This window comes from Hordeum vulgare, chromosome 7H (genome assembly GCF_904849725.1).
Source record: "Hordeum vulgare subsp. vulgare chromosome 7H, MorexV3_pseudomolecules_assembly, whole genome shotgun sequence".
Taxonomy (NCBI): domain Eukaryota; kingdom Viridiplantae; phylum Streptophyta; class Magnoliopsida; order Poales; family Poaceae; genus Hordeum; species Hordeum vulgare.
Genome location: NC_058524.1, coordinates 597,061,256 through 597,080,027, shown reverse-complemented (window position 1 = coordinate 597,080,027; position 18,772 = coordinate 597,061,256).

Genomic DNA, 18,772 nt, shown 5'->3' with positions numbered 1-18,772 from the left:
GGAAAGCATCGGGAAGTTAAGCCTGTGTTCTTGTCACCATCACAGTATGTTGAAGTCTTCTTCACTATCTAAATCGAACATGACTCTGTCACCGTTGAGGTACTTCGCTAACTCCTCGCCACCTTGAAGCACATATGTTGATGTGGAAGAGCTTCCGGCGGTAGAGGAGGATGAAGAACCAAAAATCTTGCTCCATGGTCCTCTCTTTTTACCTCCAGTAGGTGTTGGTGGAGGTCGTTGCATTCGAACTCCAACATATTTTGCTCATGCTTTGCAGAAACTTCAAAAAGCTTTTCACGAGCCATGTTGGAGTCATTAGTATAATCTAAACTTAGGGATGCAGATAGTACGTTGAGTGCACTACGATACACCTGCCACCATGTATATTTCTTCATCAAAATATTCCCACACCAAGGAGGTTCTATGACAAGCTCTTTGCTTCGCACCCATGTCGATGGAGGAACCCGTCCCACTACTAGTATTGGTGTGATCGTCGGGTTCAGAGGTGGTATGGGGTTCTAGAGTGGGATGATTGGTATAGGCATTTTGCATGGGTGGGGGCATGAACATGGTGGTTGGATCGGAGCTCGAAGGGTAGATGTTATACTCCATACCCCCAAGACAGAATTCGCAGAGTGGGAAGAGAGTATTGTCCTGCTCATCCATGTTTGAGTGTGAGAAATATGTGGTCTCGGCGGCCCTATTTATAGCAAAAAAAATGATATTTTTGGATAATTTTGACCCTTCAACGGTCAAAATTTTGAATATATGCATTTTCTTAGAAAACCCCACCATAATCCATCCTAAACCCAGCCTCAAACCTCCCTAAACCCCTCCCAACGGCTTCCCACGGCCCCACTGTCGGTGTCAAAACCGGCAAATGTCGGGTAGGGGTCCCGAGATGTGGACCTTAGGTCGATGGGTTGCAGGAGAGAGGGGAAGACAATGTTTACCCAAGTTCAGGCCCTCTTGAGGAGGTAAAACCCTACGTATTGCTTTGATTATATTGATGTGGATGATAATTACAGAGTCTACCTCGAGATTGAGTATACTAGACCCTAGGTGGAATAATCCACGTACATGGATGAGGACCTCCGGTTTATATAGCCACTAGGGGCTAGGGTTACATACAACCGACCTAGTCTACTTTACTTGGTTGCCATGTTAGTCTTTGGTGTTCTCTTTCTTGAGCACGAGATAACATCACAGCCCGACCCATCACAGGTACAACCCATCAGGCCGACCTCTTCGTAGTAGGTCGACTACATGAGGACCCCTTAATCCCGGACTTCGTACTAGAGTAATTCCTATCATTCTTACAGACATCACATAGACAACACATAAAACCATCCCGCTTGTTTACCTCAGCGGCACACATAAAACTATGCACTCCATTAATGAACTGGGGAGAGCATCAGTCATTATACATCCATAGCTGGATCATCTTCATTACACAACACAGAAAAGACCAAATTAATACAAGTTCGTACATAAAGTTCATACACACTTATTCTCATAAAACAACATACAACTATATCTAGCTAAAGCATTTAAATGCAACAACAAATGCGATCGAAATTGCAACTAAGTTAATAATTGATCCAACAACATAATGATATCAAGCCTCTTTATTGATGGTATATTTTTTAATATTTCTAATCTTCAAGCACATTGCCTCCATGTGGATCTTGTGTAGATCGACGACCTCGACAACATACAAACTTCAATTTCATTTTCTCTTCTTCAATGATTTTCAATTTTTCTTTTAAATACTTGTTTTCTTTTTCAATTAAATTTATCTTCTCGACAAGAGGGTTGGCTGCAATAGCCGGTTCATATATCTCCTAGATAAAGACATCTATGTCAAGTTGGTCGGCATAATTGTCATGAACACTAAATGAAACAAATAGTTATAAAAGATAATATACCACATCCGAATCATAGATCGGACGAGACCCGACGGGGACGGATACCAAAATCATGGCATTGTATAATAAAAAACAATAATACAAGTAAAAAAACTATACAAGTAGCTATCTAAATCATACAAATAAGAATTTGTTTCTTTAAAAAAGACAAGAACAAGAGGCTCACCACGGTGGTGCCGGCAACGAGATCGGTGCGGGCGATCGTCAGCGGTGAGGACGGGGACGGGGACGGGATGACACCCTACACATGTGCAAACTAAGAAGTTAATTTGAGCTCAAATTGTGCATGTAAATCAAATAAACTCCCATAGACACTCCTCCACTAAAACCGATAAACTACTCTACTTCTACAACATATGAAATGAGCTAAACTAGCAGTGAGAGATGAAAGGATGAAGTTGCTAAACTTTTAGAACACTTGGATAGTCGGTGCACCGCCAAAGACAAATCTTGAAGAAAATAGAGCTTGGAGGTCGAGCTTGGAGGAAGAATGTCACGCCCAAGATGCGACCCTATCCTCAATTTGGCATGAAGGCCTCGTCAGGGATAGAAGCGCATCTCGTCGTGTCGCAAGAATGGATATCGTTACAAGTACATGTACTGAAAAGAAGAGATATATATACAGAGTTGGCTTACACTCGCCACAAGCTACATCAGAGTCACGTCAGTACATTACATAATCATGAAGAGTAAGAGCAGGATCCGACTACGGACGAAAACAAACGAGAAAAATAAGAACGACGTCCATCCTTGCTATCCCAGGCTGCCGCCCTGGAACCCATCCTAGATCGATGAAGAAGAAGAAGAAGAAGCAACTCCAAATGAACAATCAACGCGCTCGCGTCGAGTAACCTTTACCTGTACCTGCAACTGGTGTTGTAGTAATCTGTGAGCCACAGGGGACTCAGCAATCTCATTTCCAAAGGTATCAAGACTAGCAAAGCTTAATGGGTGAGACATGGTTAAGTGGTGAGGTTGCAGCAGCGGCTAAGCATATATTTGGTGGCTAACTTACGAGTACAAGAAATAAGAGGGGGAAGATCTACGCATAATGGACGTGACTACTGATGATCAAATGAATGATCCTGAACACCTACCTACGCCAGACATAACCCCACCGTGTCCTCGATCGGAGAAGGAACTCACGAAAGAGACAGTCATGGTTACGCTCACAGTTGGCATGTTTTAATTAAGTTAACTTCATGTTATCTAGAACCAGTGTTAAACAAGGTTTCCACGTTGCCACATAACCGTGGGCACGGCTTTCCGAAAGATTTAACCCTGCAGGGGTGCTCCAACTAGTCAATCACAAATTACCACAAGCCGCATAGAAATCCTCAATCACGAAGCTCGCGATCTCCTCGGATTCCCTAATGGAAAACCTCAACTCTGAGATTACCCAAAGCATCATCGGAATCCCGATGCACAAGATATCTCGTCAAAGGAAAAACTAATCCAGCAAGGCCGCCCGGCGTGTCGACGATCCCGATAGGAGCCGTGTATCTCGTTCTCACGACACGATGGATGGAAAAGCCTACAGGTGCCAAACCTCGAGTTGCCCCGTGGTGGCCCCGCAGTCTGTCCTTTTGGGACCAACACCATCAGCACTGGCCCCCCTGTTTATGTAAATTACTCCTCGGGTAGCGCTAACTCCCTATGCATTTCAATTTATCAAAATTATTATGTTGGGCAATGTAGAACCAAAGTTGGGCCTTGCCAGACCAGCTTTAATCTAAAACGAATTATCAAGGGGGTCGCCATAACAACCCCGATCGTGTTAGGAGCGCTCAATTATGGAACATAACACCGGTAGCCGAAACTAAGGGGGCAAAGGTGGAACAAAACACCAGGCTAGAAAGGTCGAGCCTTCCACCTTTTACCAAGTATATAGGTGCATTAAATTAAATAGCATTAATATGGTGATATGACAAGGAACCCATGTTTTCACATGGAAACATCTGCACCTACAACTAGCAACGCTAACACCAGGTTAAGCAAGCAGTATCTTAGCCAATCAGTGGTTTGCTAGGTCGAACAGGTTGAAGGTTATCATGGCATTGTTGAGAGGCTGATATTTAACATGTGGTAGGCAACGAGACATAATCGATAGAAGCGGTAAAACTAGCATGGCAATGATAGTAATGGTATCTGGGGAAATGGTCATCTTGCCTGAGATCCCGCTTGGAAGAAGAACGGCTCCGAGAAGCAGACGAACCAACATAGCCGAACGGGTCCTCACAATCCGGCACGCTGCGGAACTCTACCGAGACGAAGCAAACCGGAAACACAAATCAACACACGGAATTCACCAGGCGATGCACAACACATATGATGCATGAGTAGCTGAATACATGCAAGTCACGGCATGACAATTCACACAAACAACACTACACATTAAGTGAAGTTCAATTTGCAACGGTTTGCATATTGACGAAACTCCACGTTTAATTATTTAGTTCTATCCCGATTAGGTACACGACAATTTTGAACTGTTGTTAGCATGGCAAAGGGTGAAGCGGTGATCCTACATGACATCCTAGTCGGGTAACACGCGAGACATAGATCGGAGCTACGTTACAAGAGACATGCAACACAAGATAATTATGCCATGAATGCGTCATGCATGCCAGTTCAAACATCACGGGCAAGAAGAGAAAGAAACAGCTGTCGCCACGGCGAGCGAGGAGGAACCATGGCGGCATGACGGAAACGATGCCACGGCAACGTTCCTATCCCGATACTCAACGAGATATCGGTGCCACGATCTGGAAGCGTGTGCGGGAACGGTAAATTAGATGGGGTGATCCCATATCTCGGGTTCCCATGTGTCGAGGTACGACGAAAGAAGACAACGTGCAACGGGCATACATACGGTGCAAACATACATACAACTCATACATCACATTCGTTTGGTTCACGACAATGTCTCATCGGTATACCTTCGAGGCGTGCGATTCGAAGCGGATCGGTTCGTAGCGGACGTCGTGGAAGTCGTGGTCGTCGTGGAAGTAGTGGTACTCAGGTCACGTCGACGGTAGTCATTCTCTTGTCGTCGGTGCACGGTCTTCGGCGTCGGTTACGATCTTCACCTCGGAAGTCGATCACGTCTCCGTCGATGTTCGGGGTTCGTCGAGGATGTCGTGGTGCTCGGCGAATTTGTCGATGACTCACGGCAGGCGGGGATGGTCTAAGCGCGACGGCAAGCGGCAGCACAAGCAACAAAATGCAAGCCTCACGCAAGGCAATCGGCATGCAGCAGCCAGGGTAATAGCTATAGCAACTACGGCGCTACGCAACAGCAAACGCAACTATGCTTCTACAGCAAGCTTGCCAAGCACGGCAACCTAGCCTAGCAAGCAAAATGGCAAGCGAGCACACAACACCAGCAACTAAGCAACCTAAGCAGCAGCTAGCACTAACCTAGCAACTAACAACAACTAACCTAGCATCTAACGGCAGCACGAACAACATCCACAGCAACTAGCCAACTTCAGCCAACAACACCCATGGCGGCAGCATCAGGCAGAAGCAACAGCGCAGCAACAATACACGGCAGCGGCGCAGCAGCGGCAAGCTCGGCAGCGACAGCAGCAAAACGGCACGAGGAGGCCGGGCCAGGGCGACGAGCTGGGGACGGCCACGGCGGGCGACGCGGGCAGGGCACCGGCGGCGAGCTCGGCTCGATGGGGAACGCGGCCTGTAGGCGGAGGCGAGCAGCGCGGCGAGGCCAGGCGCGCGGCGGCAAGGTCGAGCACCGGCGGCTGCGCGGGCGCAGGGGACGGGGAGCAGAGAGGCGGCTCGCGAGCAGGGAGGCGGCCGACGGGGCTGTCGAGCACGGCGGCGGCGGGGCTCGGTGCTGGCGCGGGAGACGGCGAGGCGGCTCGGGGCACAGCAAGGAGGAGAGGGGCGAGGAGACCATGGTGGGGAGCGGCGGCGCTCGGGGCTGGTGGCGGCGACCGGCGGCGAGGCAGAGGAGGAGCATGGAGGAGGCGAGCAGCGACGGGATAACCAGAGGGGATCGATGGGAGTCTCGGGGTGGCTCACGGCGCAAGGGGGAGGACGAGGGGCGAGGGGAGACTCGCTAGGGCAGAGGAGCCGGTCCTCCCTCGTTGGTTTTTTTTTTAAAACAGAGAACAAACATAAAGAAAAAAAAGGTTTTTTTAACAAAATGAAGAAAATGCCTTTCACTCCTTTTAAAGAAATATACCCAACTTTATAATTAGGTTGGTTTTTTTTTAAAACAAATAAAAACTAAAACCTTTTAAAGAATTAAAAATTTAAACCCTTTTGAAGAATTAAAATAAAACTCTTTTAACAAGAAAATAAAAATAAACCCCCTTTTCTTGCAAAAGAATAAAACCAAACCCCTTAAATAAAATGGGTCTCTTGTTTTTAAAAATAAACAAAAGGTAAAATAACGAAACCCAGAGGGGTTGCCCCCACATTTAATAAAATGACTTTCTTTAAAAGAAGACGATTTTTTTTCAAAAGGGTTAAAACGGAAACTTTTACACAACCCCAAAACAAAATCAAAGAGAAGAGAGGAGGGGAGTGGTTCGCGATGCAACAGGGTTTAGCGGCATGGCTCTCGAGCACCCTCTCTCAACACTCCAACAAAACAACACCACTCACAAGGCACTAACACCCAACAACACGGCAACAAGCAACACCAACAAAACACAGTTGACATGATGCCCTGCATGATGCCATGATGCAAACTAATGATGATGCAACCAACAAAATAAAATAGCCACACGACGAAAACGGAATAAAGGGGGGAATCTTCTGGAGCGTCGGTCTCGGACTGTCACAAAGAACATAGGAAAAATCTTAAGTGTGGCTCGGGCATTTCATCAAACACCTCATGTACATAGGAAGGCAGAACAGAGCAGTACACACACCTCCCACCTTCTACGGCCAAAAAAATAGAGGAGAGGGGCGCATGGGCGAGGATATATATAGGGATCTTTTTAGTCCTGGTTGGTGTCTAAAACCGGGACTAAAGATAGACCTTCAGTCCCCGTCGGAGACGCCAACCGGGATTAAAGGGGTTGCGCCACGAGCGGGGCCCTCTATTCCCGGTTGATGTGTGGAACCGAGACTAAAGGTCCCAATCGAACCGGAACTAATGCGTGTCGAGGTTCGGCCGGTGTCCTAGCCACTCGAACTGGGACTGATGCTCACATAAGTTTCGATTCGTAAAAGACCACGACTAATACTCTGATCTGGCTAGAACCAAAGCCCTTTTTTCTACTAGTGAACCTTTGACCATTGATTTCTAGCCTCCCCAATTGCTTTCCACTCCAATCCGTTCTCCTACCACATAGCCAAAATTTGTGAGAGACTGATTAACTATTGAGGAGACTATCTTTTAAAGCACAAGAGCAAGGAGTTTATCATCATCAACAACAGCTATTACCTTTTGGAGAGTGGTGACTCTTAGATTGGTTAGGTGTCACTTGGTGTTGGAAATATGCCCTAGAGGCAATAATAATTAGTTATTATTATATTTCTTTATTCATGATAATCGTTTATTATCCATTCTATAATTGTATTGATTGAAAACACAATACTTGTGTGGATACATAGACAAAACACTGTCCCTAGTAAGCCTCTAGTTGACTAGCTCGTTGATCAAAGATGGCCATAGGCAAGTGTTGTTACTTGATAACGGGATCACATCATTAGGAGAATCATGTGATGGACTAGACCCAAACTAATAGACGTAGCATGTTGATCGTGTCATTTTGTTGCTACTGTTTTCTGCGTGTCAAGTATTTGTTCCTATGACCATGAGATCATATAACTCACTGACACCGGAGGAATGCTTTGTGTGTATCAAACGTCGCAACGTAACTGGGTGACTATAAAGATGCTCTACAGGTATCTCCGAAGGTGTTAGTTGAGTTAGTATGGATCGAGACTGGGATTTGTCACTCCGTGTGACGGAGAGGTATCTCGGGGCCCACTCGGTAATACAACATCACACACAAGCCTTGCAAGCAATGTGACTTAGTGTAAGTTGCGGGATCTTGTATTACGGAACGAGTAAAGAGACTTGCCGGTAAACGAGATTGAAATAGGTATGCGGATATTGACGATCGAATCTCGGGCAAGTAACATACCGAAGGACAAAGGGAATGACATACGGGATTATATGAATCCTTGGCACTGAGGTTCAAACGATAAGATCTTCGTAGAATATGTAGGATCCAATATGGGCATCTAGGTCCCGCTATTGGATATTGACCGAGGAGTATCTCGGGTCATGTCTACATAGTTCTCGAACCCGCAGGGTCTGCACACTTAAGGTTCGACGTTGTTTTATGCGTATTTGAGTTATATGGTTGGTTACCGAATTTTGTTCGGTGTCCCGGATGAGATCACGGACGTCACGAGGGTTTTTGGAATGGTCCGGAAATGAAGATTGATATATAGGATGACCTCATTTGGTTACTGGAAGGTTTTCGTGAATTACCGGAAAAGTTTCGGGCTCATCGGTAGTGTACTGGGAGTGCCGGGAGGGGTGTCACGCCCCAAGGGGTCTCATGGGCTATGGGAAGAGATAAACCAGCCCCTAGTGGGCTGGAATAAGTTCCCACTAAGGCCCATAAGGTTTGAGAAGGAAAAAACACAAGGTGGAAAGAGTTTCCAAGTGGGAAGGTGGAATCCTACTCCAAGTAGGATTGGAGTAGGACTCCTCCACCTCCAATTTCGGCCAAACCTTTAGGTTTTGAGGCTGCCTCCTCCCCTCCCTCCCTCCTATATATAGTGGGGTTTTAGGGCTGAATTGAGACAACTTTTGCCACGGCAGCCCGACCACATACCTCCACGGTTTTACCTCTAGATCGCGTTTCTGCGGAGCTCGGGCGGAGCCCTGCTGAGATTAGATCACCACCAACCTCCGGAGCGCCGTCACACTGCCGGCGAACTCATCTACCTGTCCGTCTCTCTTACTTGATCAAGAAGGCCGAGATCATTGTCGAGCTGTACGTGTGCTGAACGCGGAAGTGCCGTCCGTTCGGCACTAGATCGGAGCGGATCGTGGGACGGATCGCGGGACGGTTCGTGGGACGGTTCGCGGGGCGGATCGAGGGACGTGAGGACGTTCCACTACATCAACCACATTTCTTAACGCTTCTGCTGTGCGATCTACAAGGGTACGTAGATCGGAAATCCCCTCTCGTAGATGGACATCACCATGATAGGTCTTCGTGCGCGTAGGAAAATTTTTGTTTCCCATGCGACGTTTACCATCAGTGGCATCATGAGCTAGGTTCATGCGTAGATGTCTTCTCGAGTAGAACACAAAAGTTTTTGTGGGCGGTGATGTGCGTTTTGCTGCCCTCCTTAGTCTTTTCTTGATTCCGTGGTATTGTTCGATTGAAGCGGCTCGGACCGACATTACTCGTACGCTTACGAGAGACTGGTTTCATCGCTACGAGTAACTCCGTTGCTCAAAGATGACCGGCGAGTGTCGGTTTCTCCAACTTTAGTTGAATCGGATTTGACCGAGGAGGTCCTTGGACGAGGTTAAATAGCAATTCATATATCTCCGTTGTGGTGTTTGCGTAAGTAAGATGCGATCCTATTAGATACCCATGGTCACCACGTAAAACATGCAACAACAATTAGAGGACGTCTAACTTGTTTTTGCAGGGTATGCTTGTGATGTGATATGGCCAACGACGTGATGTGATATATTGGATGTATGAGATGATCATGTTGTAATAGTTAATATCGACTTGCACGTCGATGGTACGACAACCGGCAGGAGCCATAGGGTTGTCTTTAAACTAACGTTTGTGCTTGCAGATGCGTTTACTATATTGCTAGGACGTAGCTTTAGTAGTAATAGCATGAGTAGCACGACAACCCCGATGGCAACACGTTGATGGAGATCATGATGATGGAGATCATGGTGTGATGCCGGTGACAAGAAGATCGTGCCAGTGCTTTGGTGATGGAGATCAAGAAGCACATGATGATGGCCATATCATGTCACTTATGAATTGCATTTGATGTTAATCCTTTATGCACCTTATCTTGCTTAGAACGACGTTAGCATTATGAGGTGATCTCTCACTAAAATTTCAAGACGAAATTGTGTTCTCCCCGACTGTGCACCGTTGCGACAGTTCTTCATTTCGAGACACCACGTGATGATCGGGTGTGATAGACTCAACGTTCACATACAATGGGTGCAAAACAGTTGCACACGCGGAACACTCGGGTTAAGCTTGACGAGACTAGCATGTGCAGACATGGCCTCGGAACACATGAGACCGAAAGGTCGAGCATGAATCGTATAGTTGATATGATTAGCATAGAGATGCTTACCACTGAAACTATTCTCGACTCACGTGATGATCGGACTTGAGATAGTGGATTTGGATCATGTACCACTCAAATGACTAGAGAGATGTACTTTTTGAGTGGGAGTTCTTAAGTAATATGATTAATTGAACTAATTGTCATGAACATAGTCTAATGGTCTTTGCGAATTACGATGTAGCTTGCGCTATAGCTCTACTGTTTTTATATGTTCCTAGAGAAAATTTAGTTGAAAGTTGATAGTAGCAAACTTTGCAGATTGAGTCTGTAAAACCGAGGATTGTCCTCGTTGCTGCGCAGAAGGCTTATGTCCTTAATGCACCACTCGGTGTGCTGCACCTCGAGCGTCATCTGTAGATGTTGTGAACATCCGACATACACATTTCTGATGACTACACGATAGTTCAGTACAAAATACTTAATGGCTTAGAAGCAAGGCGCCGAAGACGTTTTGAAACGTCACGGAACATAAGAGATGTTCTAAAGAGATGAAATTGTGATTTCATGCTTGTGCCCTTGTTAAGAGGTATGAGACCTCCGACAAGATTCTTTGTCCACGAAGTAGAGGAGAAAAGCTCAATCATTGAGCGTGTGCTCAGATTATCAGAGTACGACAATCGCTTGAATCAAGTGGGAGTTGATATTCCAAATTGTTGGAATTATGCCCTAGAGGCAATAATAAATGTATAGTTATTATTATAATTCCTGTATCAAGATAATAGTTTATTATCCATGCTATAATTGTATTGAATGAAGACTCATTTACATGTGTGGATACATAGACAAAACACCGTCCCTAGCAAGTCTCTAGTTGGCTAGCCAGTTGATCAATGATAGTCAGTGTCTTCTGATTATGAACAAGGTGTTGTTGCTTGATAACTGGATCACGTCATTAGGAGAATCACGTGATGGACTAGACCCAAACTAATAGACGTAGCATGTTGATCGTGTCATTTTGTTGCTACTGTTTTCTGCGTGTCAAGTATTTATTCCTATGACCATGAGATCATATAACTCACTGACACCGGAGGAATACTTTGTGTGTATCAAACGTCGCAACGTAACTGGGTGACTATAAAGATGCTCTACAGGTATCTCCGAAGGTGTTAGTTGAGTTAGTATGGATCAAGACTGGGATTTGTCACTCCGTGTGACGGAGAGGTATCTCGGGGCCCACTCGGTAATACAACATCACACACAAGCCTTGCAAGCAATGTAACTTAGTGTAAGTTGCGGGATCTTGTATTACGGAACGAGTAAAGAGACTTGCCGGTAAACGAGATTGAAATAGGTATACGGATACTGACGATCGAATCTCGGGCAAGTAACATACCGAAGGACAAAGGGAATGACATACGGGATTATACGAATCCTTGGCACTAAGGTTCAAACGATAAGATCTTCGTAGAATATGTAGGATCCAATATGGGCATCCAGGTCCCGCTGTTGGATATTGACCGAGGAGTCTCTCGGGTCATGTCTACATAGTTCTCGAACCCGCAGGGTCTGCACACTTAAGGTTCGACGTTGTTTTATGCGTATTTGAGTTATATGGTTGGTTACCGAATGTTGTTCGGAGTCCCGGATGAGATCACGGACGTCACGAGGGTTTCCGGAATAGTCCGGAAACGAAGATTGATATATAGGATGACCTCATTTGATTACCGGAAGGTTTTCGGAGTTACCGGGAATGACGAATGGGTTCCGGAAGTTCACCGGAGGGGGGCAACCCACTCCGGGGAAGCCCATAGGTGTTTGGGGGGTCACACCAGCCCTTAGTGGGCTGGTGGGACAGCCCACCAATCCCCTATGCGCCAAGATAGAAAAATCAAAGGAAAGAAGAAGAAAAAAAGAGGAAGAAGTGGGAAGGGGGAAGGACTCCCTCCCACCAAACCAAGTAGGACTCGGTTTGGGGGGGGAGAGTCCTCCCCCCTGGCTCGGCCGACCCCTTGGGGATCCCTTGGACCCCAAGGCAAGGTCCCCCTCCCTCCTCCTATATATATGGGGCTTTTAGGGCAGATTTGAGACGACTTTCTCACGGCTGCCCGACCACATACCTCCATAGTTTTTCCTCTAGATCGCGTTTCTGCGGAGCTCGGGCGGAGCCCTGCTGAGACGAGATCATCACCAACCTCCGGAGCGCCGTCACGCTGCCGGAGAACTCTTCTAACTCTCCGTCTCTCTTGCTGGATCAAGAAGGCCGAGATCATCGTCGAGCTGTACGTGTGCTGAACGCGGAGGTGCCGTCCGTTCGGTACTAGATCGTGGGACTGATCGCGGGATTGTTCGTGGGGCGGATCGAGGGACGTGAGGACGTTCCACTACATCAACCGCGTTCTCTAACGCTTCTGCTGTACGATCTACAAGGGTACGTAGATCACTCATCCCCTCTCGTAGATGGACATCACCATGATAGGTCTTCGTGCGCGTAGGAAAATTTTTGTTTCCCATGCGACGTTCCCCAACAGTGGCATCATGAGCTAGGTTCATGCGTAGATGTCTTCTCGAGTAGAACACAAAAGGTTTTGTGGGCGGTGATGTGCGTTTTGCTGCCCTCCTTAGTCTTTTCTTGATTCCGCGGTATTGTTGGATCGAAGCGGCTTGGACCGACATTACTCGTACGCTTACGAGAGACTGGTTTCATCGTTACGAGTAACCCCCTTTGCTCAAAGATGACTGGCAAGTGACGGTTTCTCCAACTTTAGTTGAATCGGATTAGACCGAGGAGGTCCTTGGATGAGGTTAAAAAGCAACTCATATATCTCCGTTGTGGTGTTTGCGTAAGTAAGATGCGATCCTACTAGATACCCTTGGTCACCACGTAAAACATGCAACAACAAAATTAGAGGACGTCTAACTTGTTTTTGCAGGGTATGATTGTGATGTGATATGGCCAATGATGTGATGTGATATATTGGATGTATGAGATGATCATGTTGTAATAGAAATATCGACTTGCACGTCGATGGTACGGCAACCGGCAGGAGCCATAGGGTTGTCTTTATACTAACATATGTGCTTGCAGATGCGTTTACTATTTTGCTAGGATGTAGCTTTAGTGGTGATAGCATAAGTAGCACGACAACCCCGATGGCGACACGTTGATGGAGATCATGATGATGGAGATCATGGTGTGGCGCCGGTGACAAGAAGATCGTGTCGGTGCTTTGGTGATGGAGATCAAGAAGCACGTGATGATGGCCATATCATGTCACTTATGAATTGCATGTGATGTTAATCCTTTTATGCACCTTATTTTGCTTAGAACGACGGTAGCATTATGAGGTGATGTCTCACTAAAATTTCAAGACGAAATTGTGTTCTCCCCGATTGTGCACCGTTGCTACAGTTCGTCGTTTCGAGACACCACGTGATGATCGGGTGTGATAGACTCAACGTTCACATACAACGGGTGCAAAACAGTTGCGCACGCGGAACACTCGGGTTAAGCTTGACGAGCCTAGCATGTGCAGACATGGCCTCGGAACACATGAGACCGAAAGGTCGATCATGAATCATATAGTTGATATGATTAGCATAGGGATGCTTACCACTGAAACTACTCTCGACTCACGTGATGATCGGACTTGGGATAGTGTAAGTGGATCATGAACCACTCAAATGACTAGAGAGATGTACTTTTTGAGTGGGAGTTTAGCATATAATTTGATTAAGTTGAACTCTAATTATCTTGAACATAGTCTAAGTCCACTTTGAATATATTTGTGTTGTAGATCATGGCTCACGCAAGTGTCATCCTGAATTTTAATACGTTCCTAGAGAAAGCTAAGTTGAAAGATGATGGAAGCAACTTTGTAGACTGGGCTCGTAATCTTAAGCTAATCTTACAAGCTGGAAAGAAGGATTATGTCCTTAATGCTGCGCTAGGAGATGAACCACCCACTACGGCTGATCAGGATGTTAAGAACGCTTGGTTAGCACGTAAGGAGGACTACTCAATAGTTCAATGTGCAGTCTTGTATGGCCTAGAACCGGGACTTCAACGTCGCTTTGAGCGTCATGGAGCATTTGAGATGTTCCAGGAGTTGAAGTTTATCTTTCAGAAGAACGCCCGGATCGAGAGGTATGAGACCTCCGATAAATTCTATGCTTGCAAGATGGAGGAAAACTCGTCTGTCAGTGAACATGTGCTCAAAATGTCTGGGTACTCAAACCGTCTAGCTGAACTAGGGATTGAACTCCCGCAAGAAGCTATCACTGACAGAATCCTCCAATCACTGCCGCCAAGCTATAAAGGCTTTGTGTTGAACTACAACATGCAAGGGATGAACAAGTCTCCCGGCGAGTTGTTTGCGATGCTGAAAGTCGCAGAGTCTGAACTCCGTAAAGAGCATCAAGTGTTGATGGTGAGCAAGACCACTAGTTTCAAGAGAAACGGCAAAGGCAAGAAGGGCAATTCGAAGAAGAGCGGCAAGACTGTTGCCAATCCGCCGAAGAAACCCAAGGCTGGACCTAAGCCTGAAACAGAGTGCTTCTATTGCAAGGGTATGGGTCACTGGAAGCGCAATTGCCCCAAGTATCTGGCAGATAAGAAGGCGGGCAAAGAAAAATCAGGTATATTTGATATACATGTTATTGATGTGTACTTAACCGGCTCTCGTAGTAGTGCCTGGGTATTCGATACCGGTTCTGTTGCTCACATTTGCAACTCGAAACAGGAACTGCGGAATAGACGAAGGCTGGCGAAAGACGAAGTGACGATGCGCGTAGGAAACGGTTCCAAGGTTGATGCAATCGCCGTCGGCACAGTGTCACTTCAAACTACCATCGGGATTAGTGATGAACTTAAATCATTGTTATTTAGTGCCTGCGTTGAGCATGAACATTATATCTGGATCTTGTTTATTGCGAGACGGTTACTCTTTTAAGTCTGAGAATAATGGTTGTTCTATTTCTATGAGTAACATCTTTTATGGTCATGCACCGAATGTGAGAGGATTGTTCATATTGAATCTTGATAGAGATACGCATATACATAACATTGAGACCAAAAGAGTTAGAGTAAACAATGATAGCGCCATATTTTTGTGGCACTGCCGCTTGGGTCATATTGGTGTAAAGCGCATGACGAAACTCCATGCTGATGGACTTTTGGAGTCACTTGACTTTGATTCACTTGACACGTGCGAACCATGCCTCATGGGCAAGATGACTAAGACTCCGTTCTCCGGAACAATGGAGCGTGCAAGTGACTTGTTGGAAATCATACATACCGATGTGTGTGGTCCAATGAGCGTGGAGGCACGCGGCGGATATCGTTACTTTCTCACCTTCACTGACGATTTAAGTAGATTTGGTTATGTCTACTTGATGAAGCACAAGTCTGAAACATTTGAAAAGTTCAAGCAATTTCAGAGTGAAGTGGAAAATCATCGTAACAAGAAGATCAAGTTCCTACGGTCTGATCGTGGGGGTGAATATCTGAGTTTCGAGTTTGGTACTCACTTAAAACAATGTGGAATTGTTTCGCAGTTAACACCGCCTGGAACACCACAGCGTAATGGTGTGTCCGAACGTCGTAATCGTACTTTGTTAGAAATGGTGCGATCTATGATGTCTCTTACTGATTTGCCGTTATCATTTTGGGGTTATGCATTAGAAACAGCTGCATTCACTTTAAATAGGGCACCATCAAAATCCGTTGAGACGACACCATACGAACTGTGGTATGGCAAAAGGCCAAAGTTGTCGTTTCTTAAAGTTTGGGGATGTGATGCTTATGTCAAAAAGCTTCAGCCTGAAAAGCTGGAACCCAAAGCGGAAAAGTGCGTCTTCATAGGTTACCCAAAAGAGACAGTTGGGTACACCTTCTATCTCAAATCCGAAGGCAAAGTGTTTGTTGCTAAGAACGGAACTTTTTTCGAGAAGGAGTTTCTCTCGAGAGAATTGAGTGGGAGGAAGATAGAACTTGACGAGGTTGCCGAACCTCTCATCCCTCTGGATGGTGGCGCAGGGCAAGGCGAAACCTCTGTCATTGCGACGCCGGTTGAGGAGGAAGTTAATGATGATGATCATGAAACTCCAGTTCAAGTTTCTGTTGAACCACGCAGGTCGATGAGATCACGCGCCGCTCCAGAGTGGTACGGTAATCCCATCTTATCAATCATGTTGTTAGACAACAATGAACCTGCAAATTATGAAGAAGCAATGGTGGGCCCAGATTCCAACAAATGGCTAGAAGCCATGAAATCCGAGATAGGATCCATGTATGAGAACAAAGTGTGGACTTTGGAGATGCTGCCTGAGGGCCGCAAGGCTATTCAGAACAAATGGATCTTTAAGAAGAAGACGGACGCTGACGGTAATGTGACCGTTTATAAAGCTCGACTTGTGGCAAAGGGTTTCTCACAAGTTCCAGGAATTGACTACGATGAGACTTTCTCTCCCGTAGCGATGCTTAAGTCCGTCAGAATCATGTTAGCAATAGCTGCATTTTTCGATTATGAAATCTGGCAGATGGATGTCAAAACGGCGTTCCTTAACGGTTTCCTTAAGGAAGAGTTGTATATGATGCAACCCGAAGGTTTTGTCGATCCTAAAAATGCTGGCAAGGTGTGCAAGCTCCAGCGATCCATTTATGGACTGGTGCAAGCATCTCGGAGTTGGAACAAACGCTTTGATGAGGTGATCAAAGCATTTGGGTTTATACAAGTGGTTGGAGAATCTTGTATTTACAAGAAAGTGAGTGGGAGCTCTGTGGCGTTTCTAATATTATATGTGGATGACATATTACTGATTGGAAACAACATAGAGCTTTTGGAGAGCATAAAAGGTTACTTGAATAAAAGTTTCTCTATGAAGGACCTAGGAGAAGCTGCTTACATTCTAGGCATTAAGATCTATAGGGATAGATCAAAACGCCTGATAGGACTTTCACAAAGCACATACCTTGATAAAGTTTTGAAGAGGTTCAAAATGGAACAGTCCAAGAAAGGGTTCTTGCCAGTGTTACAAGGTACGAGATTGAGTAAGACTCAGTGCCCAGCAACTGATGAAGATAGAGAGCATATGCGCTCCGTCCCCTATGCTTCAGCCATAGGTTCTATCATGTATGCGATGCTGTGCACTAGACCGGATGTTAGCCTGGCCATAAGTATGGCAGGCAGGTTCCAGAGTAATCCAGGAGTGGATCACTGGACAGCGGTCAAGAATATCCTAAAGTACCTGAAAAGGACTAAGGAGATGTTTCTCGTGTATGGAGGTGACTAAGAGCTCGCCGTAAAAGGTTACGTCGATGCAAGCTTTGACACAGATCCGGACGACTCTAAGTCGCAAACCGGATACGTATTTATTCTTAATGGGGGTGCAGTAAGCTGGTGCAGTTCCAAGCAAAGCGTCGTAGCAGATTCTACATGTGAAGCAGAGTACATGGCTGCCTCGGAGGCGGCTAAGGAGGGTGTCTGGATGAAGCAGTTCATGACGGATCTTGGAGTGGTGCCAAGTGCACTGGATCCAATAACCTTGTTCTGTGACAACACTGGTGCCATTGCCTTAGCAAAGGAACCAAGGTTTCACAAGAAGACCAGACACATCAAACGACGCTTCAACCTCATCCGCGACTACGTCGAGGAGGAGGACGTAAATATATGCAAGGTGCACACGGATCTGAATGTAGCAGACCCGCTGACTAAACCTCTTCCACGGCCAAAACATGATCGACACCAGAACTGTAGGGTGTTAGATTTATTACAATGTAATTCACATGGTGATGTGAGGGCTAGATTATTGACTCTAGTGCAAGTGGGAGACTGTTGGAATTATGCCCTAGAGGCAATAATAAATGTATAGTTATTATTATAATTCCTGTATCAAGATAATAGTTTATTATCCATGCTATAATTGTATTGAATGAAGACTCATTTACATGTGTGGATACATAGACAAAACACCGTCCCTAGCAAGTCTCTAGTTGGCTAGCCAGTTGATCAATGATAGTCAGTGTCTTCTGATTATGAACAAGGTGTTGTTGCTTGATAACTGGATCACGTCATTAGGAGAATCACGTGATGGACTAGACCCAAACTAATAGACGTAGCATGTTGATCGTGTCATTTTGTTGCTACTGTTTTCTGCGTGTCAAGTATTTATTCCTATGACCATGAGATCATATAACTCACTGACACCGGAGGAATACTTTGTGTGTATCAAACGTCGCAACGTAACTGGGTGACTATAAAGATGCTCTACAGGTATCTCCGAAGGTGTTAGTTGAGTTAGTATGGATCAAGACTGGGATTTGTCACTCCGTGTGACGGAGAGGTATCTCGGGGCCCACTCGGTAATACAACATCACACACAAGCCTTGCAAGCAATGTAACTTAGTGTAAGTTGCGGGATCTTGTATTACGGAACGAGTAAAGAGACTTGCCGGTAAACGAGATTGAAATAGGTATACGGATACTGACGATCGAATCTCGGGCAAGTAACATACCGAAGGACAAAGGGAATGACATACGGGATTATACGAATCCTTGGCACTAAGGTTCAAA